The sequence below is a fragment of the Saccopteryx bilineata genome, chromosome 6 (genome assembly GCF_036850765.1).
Source record: "Saccopteryx bilineata isolate mSacBil1 chromosome 6, mSacBil1_pri_phased_curated, whole genome shotgun sequence".
Taxonomy (NCBI): Eukaryota; Metazoa; Chordata; class Mammalia; order Chiroptera; family Emballonuridae; genus Saccopteryx; species Saccopteryx bilineata.
Genome location: NC_089495.1, coordinates 152,695,504 through 152,705,512, shown reverse-complemented (window position 1 = coordinate 152,705,512; position 10,009 = coordinate 152,695,504). Strand labels below are relative to the sequence as shown.

The 10,009-nt window shown below is 45.0% G+C and overlaps 1 pseudogene; it reads right to left on the bottom strand.

Moving 5' to 3' along the window:
• On the bottom strand, positions 1-6,448 carry LOC136309044 (GTPase IMAP family member 4-like; annotated as a pseudogene).
• Between the last annotated feature and the right edge of the window lie 3,561 nt (positions 6,449-10,009).

Genomic DNA, 10,009 nt, shown 5'->3' with positions numbered 1-10,009 from the left:
TAGGAGAGACTAGTACAATTTATTGTAGTAACAATAAGCAAACAATTCAAGTGGCTGGGGCAGCAGTGTGCGGTGGGCCCGCCTAGCGGTAAGCAACCAAGGTGCGGGGTGATGGAGGTGCGGTGACAACAGTTAGTTTCACAAGAAAAGGGGAGAACTAGTTAGACAGTAAATTGGTTACAATGAGGTGGGTCCAAGGGTTTCTACTGATACATCTGAACATGTCGAACATTGTTCTCTGATCTGCTGAATCCCTGTCTCTTTGCTCCTTCTGACGTTTCACTTAATTGAGTGCTGAGCGATCGGTTTTCCAGAAATATCTTGGTTCTTCAGTGCACAGATGATAAGGAACCATTTGAGTTCTTTTCCTTAAAAACGTAGTTCAACAAATATACATGTATCTAGAAAGAATGCTATCAGCAGCTCTACCTACAGATTACCTAATGCAGGTAATCTTTTCCCTAATCACGTAGGGAAAAGGATCAGTGTGAACCTAAAGGCAAAAGTGAGGAGAAGCCACAGGTGAAGATGATGTGCCAATCTAGAAAGGATCTAGAGGAGAAAGGGCTACTGGGGATAAATAGAGAAAGCTCAGGGTCATCATGCTCTGCTCTGTCTGAGAAAGAGTTCAGAAGGTAGGGACCATCTGTATGTTCTGCTTTGGAGTTTTACAAATTGAGGGGGTGTAGCCTCCCCCTGTTAAATCAATCAAATGTCTACAAATTGCCAACAGTGAACTTTACGATATTCCCTAGTCCTAATAGCCTGAGAGGCAGAAACAGAGAGCTCTGACTTAGGGGCATGAGTTACATGGGGTGTAGGCAACTTAAAATACGTAGGAAGTAGAGGCAGATTTTCATTTATATTGCTTGGACATAAACGAGAAAAAAAAGTTAGCAACAATGTTCAATAATTTCATGAGTAAGTCAACTATCCCCTTCTGACTCTCAACTTCCTTCCTGGCATTTTCCTGCCTTAAAACATAGCGTCTCTCGCTTTCCACCAGTTCTCTGCATTTCCACCCTTCTCCTTTCCAGCTCCCTGCGATCCTCCACCTGTCTGATTGCCTCGTCATACTCCTCTCTTAACCACCTTTTCTCTCTCTCCAGCTCAGCTCTGTATTGCTCTTGGATCACTAGGATTTGTTTCTGAATCACGGCCTAGACCTTTTTATAATTCAGATTAGTGAAGAATGCTCCCCCGTTCTCCCTCACCATGCGCTGGGCCAGTTCCAGCAGCTCTGCCCTCTGGGCCTCCTGCTCTGCCCCTGTCGCCTTATTGTTGAACACACAGTGGCGACCCTGGAACTGTCCCACCAGCTCTTGAATGCATCCTGGAGCTTCCTTTAAATAATCACGGAACTCCATGCCTTCCAAGTCATCTTTCCGGGTGAATAAGAGAATCATGAATCTTCTAGCATTGAGTTTAAACATCGAGAGCATCTTCTCTGTGGCCTTCTGATCTTCCTCTGTGTACCGGCCCAGCGGGACCACCAGGAGCAGAACGTGAGGCCCTGGGGAGGTCAGGAGGATGCAATGAGCAATCTCTGCTTTTGTGTCAGCATCTGGTACCTCGGTGTCAAAAATGCCAGGTGTGTCCACAATGACGATTTCTCTCCCGTTCCACATGCTGGTCCCTTTCTTACAGACCTTGGTGATGGAATTTGCTGAATTACTCAAACGGAACTTTCTTTCCGAGGATGCTGTTTCCCGTGGCGCTTTTACCGGCTCCAGTCTTGCCCACTAACACCAGCCTCAGTTGCGATTCTCTGCCATCTTGGGTTTCAAGCCCTGGAACATCAGGAAACAGAAGTCACAGTGTGAAGAAGACTGTTCTCCAGGTCCTGACCAGTTAGCTCAGCAGTAGAGCATCGTCTGCAGTGTGTGGAAGTCCTGGGTTCGATTCCCAGGCAGGGCACACAGGAGAAGTGACCATCTGCTTCTCCACCCCTCACACCACCCCACCACCTCTTTCTCTCGCACAGACATGGCTCACTAGATCGATTCAAATGTGTTGGCCTCAGGAGCTGAGGATGGCTCCTTCGAGCCTACACTTCAGGAGCTAAAAATAGCTCAGTTGCTAGTGACCGGATGGGCAGAGCATGGGCCCCTGACGGGGGTTGCCAGGTGGATCCTGGTTGGGTGCGTATGGAATCTGTCTCTGTAGGTTTCTACTCTCACTTAAAAAAAATACTGATCTCCAGTTGTTTCTGGTGCCTGCGAGGCTCCTGTCCTGTGAGCGACCTCTGCCCTCACAGGATGTCCATAGAACCCTTGGGACTGATCTCCCTTCTGAAGGACTTGGGGAGCCTCTGGCCACTATGCGGGAGTCCCTTGGGCAGCTCACTCTGACCTATGGAAGGTAAGTGCCCAGGACGGAGGGCGGAAACCAGTTTCCATGAGGACTCTGCTGCTTCCATAGCTGCTCCTCGTAAGCTAATGCAGCAGGTAATGCACATCTGGCTTTGGGACATCACAGTGGACAACCCACTACCCCTCCTTCATTTATATTTAAAAAGGAATTTTTCTTCTTCCCATTAAGAAGCCAGTTAGGTGCGTGACTGAAGCCATCCCAACCTCGCAGGGGAGAAAACGCCACATGGGCAGAGAGACCAAGGATTCCTTTACATGTCATGTATGCCGACATCTCGTCAGGGACTATGACCCACAGGAGAAAAAAATATTTGATGTTTAAAGTTACAACCTTAGCATAGAAACATAGTGGAGTCTTTATATTTTAAATTAAGATGTTGAGGACTTATTTCCAGAAAGTATTGGCGGTCCTCTGGAGTTATTACAAAAATCCCGTGATACCTAAATAATCATAATAATAACCCCTACAGATTAGCATCAGTAGATTTATACTTTCTTAGTTTCACCAGGTTAAGGGTATCTACCTCCTAGGAGACTTGCAAGGTAATAACTGAACAGCACAGCCTATCAACTGAAACGATGTTTTCAAAATAACTGTGTCTTAAGTGAAACCCCACATCACCTATGTATTCAATAGCTCTTTCCATATGTGCAGTCAGCCAGTTCTCTGCCTATCTCTTTAATGTGTCTGTAAGGTTGAAGTGTTTGGGATTTGTTAAGCACCGACCAGGACCATGGAAGACAACTGACAAGAACACCTGAGAGCCTGTTTCTCTGAGTAGGGAGACCCTGCCCTCTCAGCCTTTGAGTAAGATCAATTCTCACAAACACCCATCTCTGCTTGGAGACCACACATACATTATCACACTGCCAACACTATAGACACAATTATAAACAATATTTTATTTTTCAGAGATGTCAACCACATTCACCCAGTGCCTGAGACAAATAGTCTAAGATCTTCCTTGTTCCCATCGTGTCCTTACTTTCCAGATGCAACCCATCGGCAAGTTCTCCTGGCTCCGTCCACAAATCTGACCGCTCCTCTCCAGTTCGAAGACCACCATACTCATCCAAGCTACCATCACCACCTGTGCCTCACTGGTTGCTTACCTGGTCTCTCTATTGCCACTGTGCCCTCTTCTGTCTCTTCTGTACATTGGAATGATTTTTTAAAAATATCAATCAAACAGAAGAGACATTTTGCAGAATCCCCCACTCTGGCTTCCACAAAATCAGTGTTCATGCCCTGTCTCCCACATGCTTTATGGGACACTCTTGCTAATCCAGGGATAAGCAAAACCATCCCCAAAGCCCTGTTTTCCACATGTGATAGCCAGAATTCTGGGATGAGTGAGGTGGATGTGCAGAAGCTGAGAACAATGGATACAGGATGGTTATGATTAGGGGGCAGTGAGAAAGGGGGTTCAGATTATTATGTAGTTAGCCTCACAGTGGAAGACCCCACCCTTAAGGCAGTACTGAGTGCATTAGAGAGAGAGTAAGAAAATCATGGGAGGTGAAACAAAATGTCACCAAAGCCAGCTCCCACGGTGCAACAATTTGCCAATGCATCTTGGCATCAATGCAATATGCCATACAGTCACATGATCACAGGTATGTGTTTGGCTCTTATGTGGCAGGCTGCAGGTATGGCCGTGGGCACCCAAATTGAGAGCCTGTGAAATGGTTGATGCTTTAGGCTGCTAAAGTGTGGTGTGGTTTGCCAAATGAGGAGTTCAGCTGATGTTATTGATTTCTATAGACAATGAAGTAAAGGGAGGGTTAGGTGAGAACGTGAGTGAGCCAGTCTGTTGAGTTCGTGGGTTACACTGAGGCCACCAAGAGCAGGGAAATTAGGAACTTGAATGAAGAAGCATTGCTCTCACATTCCTCCTTCCCCAGCCTCTCTCAGGATGAATGGAGGGGCAGAGAAACAGACAGGCTACAGCTGCTGTTGTGTGTCCACATTGCAGGAAGTGGGAAATAAAAAACGTCATCAAGCCTGGGCTCCATCAGGATATTTTAGCCTCTCTTCCTGGTAGCCGTTACACTACGACATGAGTACACAGTGTAGGTGGTCAGAGAAGAGAAAGAACAGGGTCAGTGAAGAGAAATAAGAAATGGGTTTAAAATATTTTGTTCTTGCTCAGATGGGGACGGGCAGACAGGACAGGAGCACCTTCTGCCAGGTCCACTCCATCCAGCCTGGCCTGGGGGCCCTGATCACCCTCTCACCGTGGCTGGTCCTGGGTTCACTGAGGTTGACACTCATCCTGTGGAATTGGGCTTCCGCTGTAGTTTCAATTCCTGTAGATAGAAAATGTAACTCGTTTTAAGGAAATGGAGAGTAACTGGAAACTGAAACTTCATGCAGCCGACAGTTCTCTCTTTCTCCTAAAATTGCTATTTCATTTCTCCTGCCCAATTTCCCACCATGTCTCTAACTTCCCATCATCAGTCTCCTTTTCATGCATTGGTTTATGTCTACACAGAATAAAAGCTTCAATTGCTTCCTCTGCTCTGGTTCTGGGCACCCTTCCCCGCTCTGTTCAGTGTATTATTGCTCTGAATGCCATGTGTACGGAGTCTGGAGCTTAGACCCTACTCAGAGCTCTGAACTTCTATATCCCATTCCACTTCTCCATTGGGCAGGTTCATGGGCATCTCAAGCAGAACTCAACCAAAATGGAACCCCTGACCCCCACCCTGGCCCCAGCCAGTGCTGCCTCCAGATCACAGGGATGATTCCATCCACATTTCAGTTGATGGCATCACCACTCAGCCAGTGGCTCCTGCATAATTTTGGAGTCATTTGCATCTTCTCTTCCTTCACTCGCTCATCAGCCCACTGCCAAGTCCTATGGATTCTGCTTCCACAAAATGCAGCATCACTCATTCTCCCACCTTCGTGTTAATCCAGGCCACAGTCATTTGCTTGCCATGTAACCGGCTCCTAACCAATCATCTCCTCTTTGGTCTCTTTCCTGCTTTATAATCAGATGCCTCTGAAAAACTACAATTTGGTTATTTTTTTCTTCAACTCCCCTCCCCCCATCACCATCAGCACCAACTACCAAACTGTGGTGTGGTCCCTCGCTATTTGCTCCCATATGTTCCCAGGGGTTTCAGTAGAACTTAGGTCACAGCGGGGAGCTGTTTGTCCGCTCTCTGTACTCTGTCCCTTTATGCTGTGAGCTCTGTGATGGTGATAAGACCATCTGTGTTTTGTATTTCCCCTCTTTCCTGGAGACAACACAATACTAGGCAAAGAGTGGTTCCCAGTAAATATTTGTTCAATACATTGATCAAAATCCCTTTGATCTTGCTTCCTCTCTGATCGGTCTGTCCAGCCTGCATCTGTGGAAAAGACAATCTTTTTTTTTATTTGTCAATGCTTAGTGTCATAGAGACAGGGTGTGACATGTTAAATACTGTGTCTCCTTGCTACCTACAGATATTGGGCAATGGGGAAAGCCGTTTATGAGCTCGTGTTGGAGCCGATATTGCCTGGGACAGGCTGAAAATGCTCGTTGCTAAGGACCGGGCTCATCTGATGGGGAGCCATCAAACTTAACCTTGAAACACTGTTAGAAAGACAGACATTCCTTTTGAAAGAAGAGTTATGTTTTTACTCCCTTAAGGATAAAGACTAGAAAACAGCTTCTTGTAAACTGGAAAGAGAAATCACCAAAGTTTTACAAATTAGTTTTGGCCACAAACTTGATGTTGGTGACCGGGGGTGAGGGGGCCCCACAGAGCTATGTGTATGCCTCCCAGCTTCCCAGTGCTCCTGGCCTGCCCCGGCTCTCGGGGCTGGTTCTGTCCACTCAGCCTTTAAAACAGATAATAACATAAAATCAGCAGACCCAGGAAAACAGAAAGCAACGGGAAATCTATGCTGAGAGCAAGTTTGCCAGGAGGCTTCATATATAGAAGCAGAGGAGAGGTCCTCTCTGCACCAAATCCCATGTTTTCCTGCCTCTCGCCACACACACACACACACACACACACACACACAGGCATATTGCTTTACCTGGAAAAGCTGAGTTCTGCTCCTGTCTCTAACAGTGAAGGCGATGCTAAGTGAGGCTATTAAAGTGGAGGAGGAGGAGGGAGGAAGTGAAGGGAGGTGCTATCCAAACTTGTTCACGTAAAAACTGAATCAAGAAAGGAACAGAAAATCTAAACAGACTGATCACAACTAAAATATAAAATCAAAGCAGTAATAAAAAATAAGTGCACAGAAGTCCTGAACTGGATGGCTTCACAGGGTAATTTTACCAAACATTTAAAGAAGAACTAACACCTATCCTTATGAAACTATACCAGCCTTACCGGTGGTGGTGCAATATAGAGCATCGACCAGGAATGCCGAGGACCCTGAGGTCCCAGGTTCGAAACCCCAAGGTCACCTGTGAGCACAAGCTCGCCAGCTCCAGTGGGACACTTAAAACCATGTCAACATAATAAATTAAAATTTTAAATTAAAAAAATACCATACTACAAGGCTATAGTAATCAAAAGAACATGGTGCTGCCTTACCAGGCAGTGGCACAGTGGATAGAGCGTCAGATTGGGATGCAGAGGACCCAGGTTTGAGACCCCAAAGTTGCCAGCTTGAGTACAGGTTCATCTGGCTTGAGAAGAAAAAACAATAAAAGCTCACCAGCTTAGACCCAAAGTCACTGGCTCGAGCAAGGGGTTACTCGGTCTGCTGTAGCCCCACTGTCAAGGCATATATGAGAAAGCAATCAATGAACAACTAAGGTGTTGCAACGAAAAACTGATGATTGATGCTTCTCATCTTCTCCATTCCTGTCTGTCTGTCCCTATCTCTCTCTCTCTCTGTCCCTGTAAAAAAAAAAAAAAGAGCATGATGCTGGCATAAAAACAGACACAAATATCAATGAACAGAATAGAGAGCCTAGAAATAAACCCACACCTATATGGCAATTAACATTTGAGAATGGAGGCAAGGCTAGGGTAAGGACAATCTATTCAATGAATGGTGCTGGGAAGATTGAACAGCTATCCACAAGAAAATGAAACTAGACCACCTTCTTAACCATATACAAGGATACACTCAAAAGAGATTAAAGTCTTAAATGTTAAGACTGGAAACCATAAAATGTCTACAAGAAAACATGGGGCAGTAAAATCTCTGACATTGCTCTAAGTAATGTTTTCTTTTTCTGAAACCGTATCTCTCCTCAGGCAGTGGAAACCAAAGAAAAAGTAAACAAATGTGGCTATATCAAACTAAGTTTTTGCATAGAAAAGAAAACCATCAATAAAATGAAGGACAATCTACTGAATGAGAGAAGATATGATTCAGCCATAAAAACACCCCAAAATCTTGCCATTTGCAACGACATGGATGGACCTCGAGGGTATTTGCTAAATGAAATATGTCAGATAGAGAAGCACAAAAACTGTACGCTCTCTCTCTTTTATGTGGAATGTGAAACAGACAAACAAAAAACAAGCTCATAGATCCAGAAAACAGACTGGAGATTGTCAGAGGCGTGGAGTGAGAGAAATGGTTGAAGGGAATCAAAAGGTAAAAATTAAATTGGCCCCGGCTGGATGGCTGAATGGATGGAGCATGGTCCCTCCACGTCAAGGTTGCAGGTTCGATCCCTGGTCAGGGCACACAGGAGAAGTAACCAATGAGTGCATAACTAAAGTGGAACGAGCCAATGCTTCTCACTCTCACTCTCTCCCTTTCTCTCTCTCTCAAGTCAATGCAGGGGAAAAAGGTAAAATTTAAAATAAAAGATAATGGCCCTGGCCGGTTGGCTCAGCGGTAGAGCGTCGGCCTAGCGTGCGGAGGACCCGGGTTCGATTCCCGGCCAGGGCACATAGGAGAAGCGCCCATTTGCTTCTCCACCCCTCCGCCGCGCTTTCCTCACTGTCTCTCTCTTCCCCTCCCGCAGCCAAGGCTCCATAGGAGCAAAGATGGCCCAGGCGCTGGGCATGGCTCTGTGGCCTCTGCCTCAGGCGCTAGAGTGGCTCTGGTCGCAATATGGCGACACCCAGGATGGGCAGAGCATCGCCCCCTGGGGGGCAGAGCACCGCCCCTGGTGGGCGTGCCGGGTGGATCCCGGTGGGGCGCATGCGGGAGTCTGTCTGACTGTCTCTCCCTGTTTCCAGCTTCAGAAAAATGAAAAAAAAATAAAAAAATAAAAAAAAATAAAATAAAAGATAAAATAAAATGAATACATGTTGCAACATGTATACACAAGTGTAAGCTAATGAGAAATGCCAAGACTTGTTAGAAATATGTTTATAAAATCGATTATTGAATCTACTTAAGAAAGCAACAAATTTTATTATATCTGAGTAAAATTTAATAAAGCCAAGACATTGCAGGTGTGGTAGGTGAATTTTAAAAAGGGCCACAAGTTGTCACAGTAGGTCGTATCAGTACCTTGTTACAATATGAACTTGTTTCTGTTCCCGTGCAGTGATGGGGTCTATTTCTGGACCCCTGAAGTTCAAAGCCTCAAAGGCTCTGCAGGGTCGTTCTTGACAACTTCAGATTTTGCAAGCGTTTCCTGTTTCCTTCACTCTATGACACCCTTTTCCAACCCAGGTTTTCGCTTCTTGTGCATCCAAAATATCTGTACCGCTTTTTTACAAATTACATGGTAAAGAGATCAGAGGACAATGTTCACACACACACACCACTGTCCCCAGGAAGTCTGGTCTACCACTGATGTCAGCACATTCCTCAGAATCTTCTCCCATCTTGGGAGTGTGAGCGTGAGTGACAAGAGGTTTCAACCGAATTCTGCAAGGTGGACAGAGATGAAGTATAATCAGGGGTGGACTGCCCAAGGTCAACACCATCTGGAGAGGCTGTTGCCAAGGTGACTGCAGGTGTTGACTGGACCGCCCTGGTAAGATTTGGCTTCAGAACATTCATACAATTTCAGTCAGTTGTTTTCAGACATGTAAGGAACACCTGCTAATATTGGTCTTATGTTTCTCCCTACAGAAATGCTCTAAAAAATCATGTAGAATTGGCCCTGGCCAGTTTGCTTGGTCAGTTAATAGCATTGTCACAAAACACAAGGTTGCAGGTTTGATCCCCTTCAGGGCACACAAGGGAAGCAGCCAATAAATGCACAACTGAGTGAAACAATAAATGAATGCTTTCCTTCTTCCTCCTCTCTCTCTCTCTTCCTCTCACTGTCTCTCTAAAAATCAATCAATAAAAAATAAAATAAAATAAGCCCTGGCTTGATAGCTCGGTTGGTTGAAGCTTAGTCCCAGAGCATGGAAGTTGCCAGTTTGATTCCCCAGTCAGGGCACATAGAGAAACAGCTCGATGTTCCTGTCTCTCTCTCTCCCTGCTTATCTAAATAAGTATATAAATAAATAAGTAAGTAAATATCATATAGGATTGAAATAACATAGACCACATTTTCTGACCACAATATAATTAAAAGATAAATAAATAAAATACCATATGTGTGACAATTAGAGAACATAGTTTTAAATAACTTATGGATCAAATAAGACCTAGTGGAAACTGATAAATATTTAAGATAAAAACACAATTAAATAATGTATTTTGAGCTTATGAGATGCAGGCAAAACAATAATCACACATTAAATTTTACCTTTAA